General features: G+C 42.9%; 1 protein-coding gene across 1 annotated transcript in view; it reads left to right on the top strand.

Moving 5' to 3' along the window:
* The first annotated feature begins 1270 nt into the window (after nucleotides 1–1270).
* The window catches only part of ABHD8 (abhydrolase domain containing 8), a 76933-nt gene continuing 68714 nt past the window's right edge, over nucleotides 1271–9489 (top strand). The window contains exon 1 of the mRNA XM_068234166.1: nucleotides 1271–1379. The gene's annotated coding sequence lies outside the window, so the exon portion shown is untranslated. The remainder of the gene's footprint in view (nucleotides 1380–9489) is intronic.

Raw genomic sequence — 9489 nt, 5'->3', positions numbered from 1 at the left:
TGCCCACTGCTCCCCCCGTTCTTCTCCGTTACTGTGTACCGACCCCCTGAACTTACTTCCAGGTCGGGAGGATCTGTGCGGACTGCGCAGGCGCTGCCCAGTGATGCGCGTCCTTGATCGCACGCCCACAGTCGGGAGTGTTTTGTGCATGCGCGCTATGTCACAACTGCGCTCCAGGCCATGGGTGTGCGATCAAGGACGTGTTTCGCTGGACAGCACCTGTGTAGTACACACTGAGCCTCCCGACCAGGAAATCGCCCTCTTGGGGATTGGGACTCAATCCCTCAGATGACAGGACAGAGCCAACACTGTATAGATGTGTTGCTAGCCTGTAAGGCTGTGTTCTGTTGCTGTGCAGGGGTGGGGGGAGGACCGACAGAGCTGCATGTGAGTGCCTAGGCGGAGCGTGGAGCGCCTGACGTCACTGGGAGCAAACTGGGGAACGCGAGCCGGCCACAAGCATCATACAAGCGGAAGCGCTGCAGCGGAGACGGGACGCCGAGACCGCACTGGAGGTGACACCGCGAGGCTTACTTTGGGCCTGATATGCGCACAATTCATCCTTATGACGTGAGTGCATCTTAGCGCAGGGCATTGGCAGCTAATGTTTTACGGTTTTACGCTATGTTGGCTTTGTTGTTTTTATTGTGATTTTAAGAGGAATTTGGATTAAACCCTTTTTTGGAGACCTGAAGCTGCTAGTTCGTTGGCTTATTGATTCATGTGAGAGACCCACCTGAAAAGCGAGGTGGATTACATCTGGTGAGCCTGCATTTCTGAAGGGGTCGTGTGAATTATTGCACTAAGTGTGGAGCACGAGTGGAGCACTACAGAGCACTGGGGTGTCAAGTGTTATAAGAGTAACAGTAATGCACTATGTCCAGGTTTTAATCCTGCAGGTTGTGATGTAAGAAGAGGAGTGCTGTCTACATATATATTGAAAGACTGGTTTGTGGATTTATGATAGCGAAGACTCTGAACTTTGGTGGACATATATATATAAAAAAACTATTTCTATGGTGCTGAATGGGTGGGCGCATTCTGTATCATTATAATGTGAGTGACAAGCTGCTGTACACAGGCTAGATTCTTGGGAGAGGCTGTCACTATCGGCCATCTCGGCCGAGTTTCATCTAGTGTGTGTACGAGGCCTAATGCTAGATACACACATAACGTTTTTTAGTTCAATAGATGCATTTGATTGATAATTTCTGTCATGTCCGATATTTTACCTCTCGATTTCTCATAGAAGTGAATGGAAATTGATAAGAAAAGATAAAAGAATCGAGTGGAAAACCGAATCAAAAATCGACCGAAAAAAATGTATCGTGTGTCCCCAGCATTGCAGTTTAAGAGGCTTTGTACATAGCATACAGCAGGTAAGGGTGTAAAAGGGGCACTATAGTGGATTCAAGTGTATAATTGCACTCCTATACAGGATCTTCTCAAAAAATTAGCATATTGTGATAAAGTTCATTATTTTTTGTAATGTACTGATAAACATTAGACTTTCATATATTTTAGATTCAAATACACACAACTGAAGTAGTTCAAGCCTTTTATTGTTTTAATATTGATGATTTTGGCATACAGCTCATGAAAACCCAAATTTCCTATCTCAAAAAATTAGCATATTTCATCCGACCAATAAAAGAAAAGTGTTTTTAAAACAAAAAAAGTCAACCTTCAAATAATTATGTTCAGTTATGCACTCAATACTTGGTTGGGGATCCTTTTGCAGAAATGACTGCTTCAATGAGGCGTGGCATGGAGGCAATCAGCCTGTGGCACTGCTCAGGTGTTATGGAGGCCCAGGATGCTTTGATAGCGGCCTTAAGCTAATCCAGAGTGTTGGGTCTTGCGTCTCTCAACTTTCTCTTCACAATATCCTACAGATTCTCTATGGGGTTCAGGTCAGGAGAGTTGGCAGGCCAATTGAGCACAGTAATACCATTCTCAGTAAACCATTTACCAGTGGTTTTGGCACTGTGAGCAGGTGCCAGGTCGTGCAGAAAAATGAAATCTTCATCTTCATAAAGCTTTTCAGCAGATGGAAGCATGAACCCATTTTTGAACCAGAAACAGCGGCAGAGGCGCCTGACCTGGGCTACAGAGAAGCAGCACTGGACTGTTGCTCAGTGGTCCAAAGTACTTTTTTTGGATGAAAGCAACTTTTACATGTCATTCGGAAATCAAGGTGCCAGAGTCTGGAGGAAGACTGGAAAGAGGGAAATGCCAAAATGCCTGAAGTCCAGTGTCAAGTATCCACAGTCAGTGATGGTCTGGGGTGCCATGTCAGCTGCTGGTGTTGGTCCACTGTGTTTTATCAAGGGCAGGGTCAATGCAGATAGCTATCAGGAGATTTTGGAGCACTTCATGCTTCCATCTGCTGAAAAGCTTTATGGAGATGAAGATTTCATTTTTCAGCACGACCTGGCACCTGCTCACAGTGCCAAAACACCTGATCAGTGCCACAGGCTGATTGCCTCCATGCCACGCTGCATTGAAGCAGTCATTTCTGCGAAAGGATTCTTGACCAAGTATTGAGTGCATAACTGAACATAATTATTTAAAGGTTGACTTTTTTTGTTTTAAAAACACTTTTCTTTTATTGGTCGGATGAAATATGCTAATTTTTTTAGATAGGAATTTTGGGTTTTCATGAGCTGTATGCCAAAATCATCAACATTAAAACAATAAAAGGCTTGAACTACTTCAGTTGTGTGCATTTGAATCTAAAATATATGAAAGTCTAATGTTTATCAGTACATTACAAAAAATAATGAACTTTATCACAATATGCTAATTTTTTGAGAAGATCCTGTATACTGAAACAGAAGTTTTACTTGTTCTAATTCAGCCAATTGAAAACTGTGCTGAAATTGGACCATAAGGTCAGAGCTACAGTTTTGCCGTCCTCTTTGCCAACCTGTTTCTGACTCCACCATTCTGATGAGTGAAATATTTGTCAGAATGAAGTAGAATGAGTGAAATAGGAAGATGGGAAGGCAATCTGAAAAGTTAATTAGATTTTAAAGGATCATTTAAAGCGGACCTGAATTCAGTACTTCCTCTCTGCTCTAAAAGATGTGCAACAGCATAATAACCTTTAAAGAAAAATATTTCTTTGTTAATAAATCCCCTGTGTTTCTACTTCCTGCTTTCATGGAAGCAGACATATTGTTAACATCCTGTGCTTTCAAATGAGCTTATCTGCCATGGCAGTCAGGTGACACAGGGAAGAGATCAAATTACAACTTGTGATTAGACACAGATGAGGAGGAATTAAACAGGCTAAACCCTCTACAGACATACAGGGTGCCTTTCTCTCTGTTTTCCTTCTGTCCTGTGCAAGAGTTCAGGTCCACTTTAAACATGATGCAGGTAGGGAAACTAAGTCTCTTGAGGAGAAAGACAGTTCAACTGGATGAGGGCACCATTTCTAGTAGTCTTGTAGCTATGCATGGAAGGAGGTTATGGGCAAGGTGGACTCTAATAAGTCATTTGAGGAGTGGTTTAGGCTATATTTGAGTATGGAGTCAGGTATATAATTAGTTAGTAATTAGATATGAAGTAATTTGAAGGCAAAGCAGTGGCTTGATTTTTATTCTCAAGCAGACTGGAAAAAGATTGGTAGAGAGGGGCTTATTGGTAGGACGGATGGATAAGCTTTTAAGCAGAATTGGGGATGTACAGGTAAAGTTTAAAAAATTTGAATATCGAGTAAAAGTTCATTTATTTCAGTAATTCAACTTAAAACGTGAAACTATTATATGACATACACTTGAAAAGCGAGATATTTCAAGCCTTTATTTGTTTTTGTCAGATATTCCATTTTTTCAAACTTCACCTGTATTTTAGAGTTGTGAATCTAGTAAAAGGATGATTTGAGATGTTGCAATAACTGAGGTGAGAGACAATGAGGGAACAAGCAATTATAACATAGCACAACTTTTGACAGTATAATTTATTCAGTGCTGATTTTGTGTCTTGAATAATGCTTTACATGTTATTTCAAAGCATTAGTGTGTGTTGTGTAATTAGCAGAGCACATGTGAGCTGAGAAGATAGGAATGCAGTACATGGCATACAGGATAGTTGGCTGTTGCGGACATTATGTTTTATTATAAGGGCAGCAAAGTACACACCTCACCTTGCACATGACTCTGTTTTACATTTTTAAATAACTTTGTACCCCACAGCCTCTGTCTTCTTTCTTTCAGGCTTCCATGTAAAAAAACATTTTGGTGGAGGCACTAGTATAATAAATCTACGTAGGTGGTTTACTAAAGGAGAAAAGTAGTGACATATTCAGTTGAAACAGTCAAATGTGCAGGGAACGGCAGTGCTTTCTTAAAGTGACTCTGTAACAAAAATTACAACGTTTTTTCTACCTTCCTACAAGTTCCTAAACCTATTCTAATGTGATCTGGCTTGCTGCAGCTCTTTCTACTATAACCATCTCTGTAATAAATCAATGTATCTTTCCCCTGTCAGACTTGTCGGCCTGTGTCTGGAAGGCTGCCAAGTTCTTCAGTGTTGAACTGTTCCTCTATGCACACTCCAGTGTGTGTTTTATTTACATAAGCCAGCAGCTTCTCTGCTATCTTATCAGTGATAGAAGAGAGCTGGATAAAAATCCTCCTCTGGAGGCTGTGAAAGGAGCTTGTCTGTCACATACTAAGGAATTAACGACATAGGCAGAGCTGTCTGCAGGAAGCCTGTAATGTTCAGTGCATGAGAGAAGCTGGGGACAGAAGGTAAACACACACAAGTGATCTCTTGAGATTCAGAAGTAAGGCTGTATACAGCCTGCTTGTGTATGGATGTATTTTCTATGTGTGGACATACTGTACATCAACCTACTTCCTGTTTTGGTGGCCATTTTGTTTGTTTATAAACAAACTTTTTAAAACAGTTTTTGACTACTTTTAATGCGGCGGGGAGCGGCGAAATTGTGACAGAGGGTAATAGGAGATGTCCCCAAACGCACTGGTATGTTTACTTTTGTGCGATTTTAACAATACAGATTCTCTTTAAAACAGGAGGTAATATTATGTCTCCACTTCTTCGTGTCCAAAAAGGAGGAATTATTTTACATTAGGGGCATGGGTGGAGCCATGCAGAGTGGCTACTCCGGTCGTCACATATTCTTCAGTGCCCCCCCCCCCCCCTCCTCGGGCGACTCCTCCATGGGGGGACCATGGAATCTCTGTTCAGCCGCACTTCCTGTCTCCATGGCTCCAGTGGTGTCGTTTTTCATATGACACACCGGGACACGTACTGGAGGGTCACATGATCAGGGCCGGATTTGTACTTTTTACTGCCCAAGGCCACTCTCACCAGCCACCCCCTGACAAACAGCAAACCACCTACCACACACACACTTTTATTGGTCCTAGTAATCAATCTATTTAAAGATGCTTATTAACGATGCAATTTTACTGAACAATCAACTTTCCAATTGATTGCATTAGACAGTGTTGATGGTGCCAATTGACTACAAAGAATAATTTATCAATCCTTTTATCAGTCTGTTTTGTGGATCGATTGCATCTGAAATTATCGGAATGGCTATCATTTTTGTTCCATTGATGGGCCAAATCGATGCTTTCCGCTCTGATAGGTTGGAACTGGGTGGAGGGCGGAGTTGGACTCGAAGTGCTCTTGACAGTGATGATGAGTGACATCTCAGGTCACAGACAATAAGCTGCCCACATTTGCTACCTCTTCATCTCCAGAGTCCCAGACACTTGACCTACTGCTGAAGTTAACATGTTTGGCAGCTTGACTGCATCAGTGTGCCAGCCCACAGCCCGCCCCTATCTGCCTGGTGCCCTAGGCCATGGCCTTTTTGGCCTGGCCTGGAATCCGGCCATGCACATGATGAGAGATACTGGTGTAGCCATTGAGCGGACACTGGACCAAAGTCTAGTTTCACTCAAGGCGTTGGGAAACCTATGGTTGGCCATGGAGCTATGTGCTGTTACTTATTGCTCCTTTACCTAACTATATATTGAGGGCACATCCCTGTAATAACAACAGGTCATACCCCTGTCATAAAGCTAGCAAACCGGTAGTGCAAGAGTGAAAAGAAAGAAAGGTGGGTAGCACAGTGAGCAAAAAGAAGATGAGTAGCATAGGTAGTGAGGAAGAGTCTATTTATGTGTTTTATATTCAGCCTGGTACGCACATACAATTTTGATTGGCCAATTATTGGCCAATTTTACCACCTCCATGTAGTATTTAAAATCTTTTTGCCGTCATACTACATGGAGGTGTTTAAATTGACCAATTGAATTGGATGTGTGTATGCACCCTAAATGCTATCTTTAGATAAAGTAATACTTTTTTTATGCTAACCTTTTTTGCATTTTTTTTGAGTTCAGGATCTTGTAAAATATTACACTGTTTAGGGTTTTTATTTTTAGTTCTTCCTTCCGATTTTCTGACCTACTGGATAATTTTTAATTATTTATTTACTAGGATTATACTGCTAAAACTATATTGATAGCTCCACCTCCTGTTTTGACTAGCAAGCTGTTTAAATTCAAGGCATTGTTTTACTACACTGGTGTTGATACACTAAACTAGCAGACAGCGCATGGCAATTTTTCCAGTGTTAAAAGTGAATGGGAATCATACAAAACAAAAATAGGTGTGAGAGAACGCGGAAAAGCCGCTGCGTGTGCTGCTGAGGAGGCGGCGGATTCTGCGTCCAATGCGGCGGTTTGCACGCGGAAGCGTGTGTCTGGTAACAGGGCAGAACGCGGAAAAGCCGCCGCATGTAACAACAGTAAGGCGGCTGGTTCCGCGTCCAGCACGGCAGTTTGCACGCGGCAGCATGTGTCTGGTGTGGCTGAGTCTGTTAGTGCACACAGGCTTAGGAATACAGGCAGAACTCTTATACTGGGCAAGGAGAGATCAGCTGATCACGCCGATCAGCTGACTCCAGAGCAGGTTACTATTGGTTGATCAATTAGGGGTGGTGCCGGAGAGCACTACTCCATATATAGTTACTGCTGGCCAGTCTCAAGTTGTCTGCCGTTGCGAACACTACGTGGAAGCACTCAGACCTTAGTCAGATCCAACAGTGTGTTTGAACCAGGTGGACCTGGGAATTCACACTGAGCCAGATTACTTGTACTGTTATTCTGTTTATGCTTAGATTAGTTCCAGGGTGTAGAGACCACGGACCTCACACCCAGACTAGGGAACTTGTGTTATCTATCTGTTATACTTCAGACTAGTTCCAGGGTGTAGAGACCACGGACCTCACACCCAGACTAGGGAACTTGTGTTATCCATCTGTTATACTTCAGACTAGTTCCAGGGTGTAGAGACCACGGACCTCGCACCAGACTAGGGAACTTGTGTTATCTATCTGTTATTCATCAGACTAGTTCCAGGGTGTAGAAACCAAGGACCTCACACCCAGACTAGGCATTGTTGATATCTGTTATGACTTACTGCTTTCCTGACTATCCCTTTGATCTCTGATTCGGTACCTCGCATATCTGATTTTCCGTTGCCAGACCCTGCTTGCCTTGGATACCGAATCAGCCTTCTGTCTTTGTACTTAATCTGTCCGTGTGTTGCCGACCAGGCGTGCCCGACCTCGAGAGCTATCTCTCCTCTTAAGAGATAGTCTCCAGATCAGATAGTGACATCCACCTTCAGGTGTCACTCACTCTCTGGTCCTTCCTATCTCCAGCCTGACTCCACCCCTTGGAGAGTCTCAGGCTGCTGGAGGTTCCTGTGCCCTCAAGAGCAGTATTCCTTTACTGCCTATGATCACCTGCTCAGCAGGTGCATTACTCAAAGTACTACTGTTACACCAAACACTCACATACCTATAGGTGTCCAGAGGTTAGCAATATATCTGTATTATCGGTGATTCTGAAGATCATCAATAATCAGGTATATATCTGCATTCTTGGTGATACTGCAGATCACCAATAATCAGATTCTCTCTGCGTGCTGACATCAATCGTTACAATAGGCCAGACTCTGGGTCCTATAGAGCTTTCCCGCTTCTCTCTCGGTCCCCGTTCAGGCACTGGCTCCCCCGTAGCAGTATTCCACCAATTAGTAAAATCTCTTCACCGCCACCAAATCTCTCTTCGCCACCATAGGGAGGCTTCGGAAGTCTTCGGGGGGCTGAGTATTCCACACTCCGCACTTGCGAGCGCACTCTCTCGCACACTCACATGTGCGCAGTATGGAGCCACTTGTCCTCAGGAGGACTTGGCTCCCAAAGACTTTCGAAGTCCCCCACCGGCGAGGGATTCAAGTGGAGGAGCTGCCGCTGCAACGAGGACACCGGGAGAGGAGAGGAAAGGCTCTATAGGATCCAGAGCCTTACCTCTCCTTAGGTAAGTATCTGGTTTATTTTTTTTCTCTGATTTCCAATAACTTTAAGCAACATGCTGTATGCTATGTACAGCACATGCACTATACTAGCAATGCGCACCCCGTATACATAACGTGTTTTGCGCTATATGACTAAACCCATGTTATGTTACATGCGTAAACACTGGTAAAACTGTTGTACACACTGGCCTCAATTCACGGAGCATTATCAAACGTTTATCAAACACTTTATCAAACATTTGATAATTTACCTCATGGGTAAAATCTCACTAAGGTGTTATATATTTGTTGAACGTTTTATTGGTAAAACATTCGATAAATATATAACACCTTAGTGAATTTAAAATGAGATTTTATCCATGAGGTAAATTATCAAACGTTTGATAAAGTGTTTGATAAACGTTTGATAATGCTCCGTGAATTGAGGCCACTGTCTGCACACTGCATTTTTGTTATATTTTAGTGAATCAACCCAATAATAGCAAAGATAGAATAGCTCCTTAGAGAACCATGAGCCCGAGTTATCAGTCACCACACACACCGTAGTTAAAAGTCTGGTGAGTTTGCTTTTGTAATGTTTCCTGTGAACACATACATTTTGCCAGATGCAGATAGAGCTCCAGAAATGGAAATGTTTATTTGTAACAAGGTATATTTTTTTTAATCAACCACTTTATGGTTCTTCTACAGTGATGTGAATTTAAGTCTATAGTTTGCACAGCTCAACTTCCCCTTGTGTATTCCCAACACCGGCAGCTCAGGCACTGATTTTTCAGTGGGAACATGTTCTGATCCAGTGAACTAGTGAGAGTGTCTTCTGACCATCCTAGCCCATCCACCAGATATCAGGAGGAGATTGGAAGTGTGCTTGTGGAAGTAGAGCCTGAGCTACTTCTCCCTGTGTCAGCGAGGATCATGATGTTTTTTTGCTGTGCACACCAGCCAGCCTCCTGCAATGCATTTTTAGAGTAAATGACTAAGTTCTGGCTTTATGATGTCATCAGGCAAGCTGGGACCCAGCACATGAGGAGGTTGGATAGAGTGTGAGTATGAAAACACTGCAATCATTAAATAATGAGTTAGATACTAACATAAGAAGAAGGAAGGCTCTGGATC

This window comes from Hyperolius riggenbachi, chromosome 1 (genome assembly GCF_040937935.1).
Source record: "Hyperolius riggenbachi isolate aHypRig1 chromosome 1, aHypRig1.pri, whole genome shotgun sequence".
Classification (NCBI taxonomy): Eukaryota; Metazoa; Chordata; class Amphibia; order Anura; family Hyperoliidae; genus Hyperolius; species Hyperolius riggenbachi.
The sequence above is the reverse complement of the archived record's forward strand: the minus strand, read 5'-3'. Positions and strand labels throughout refer to the sequence as shown.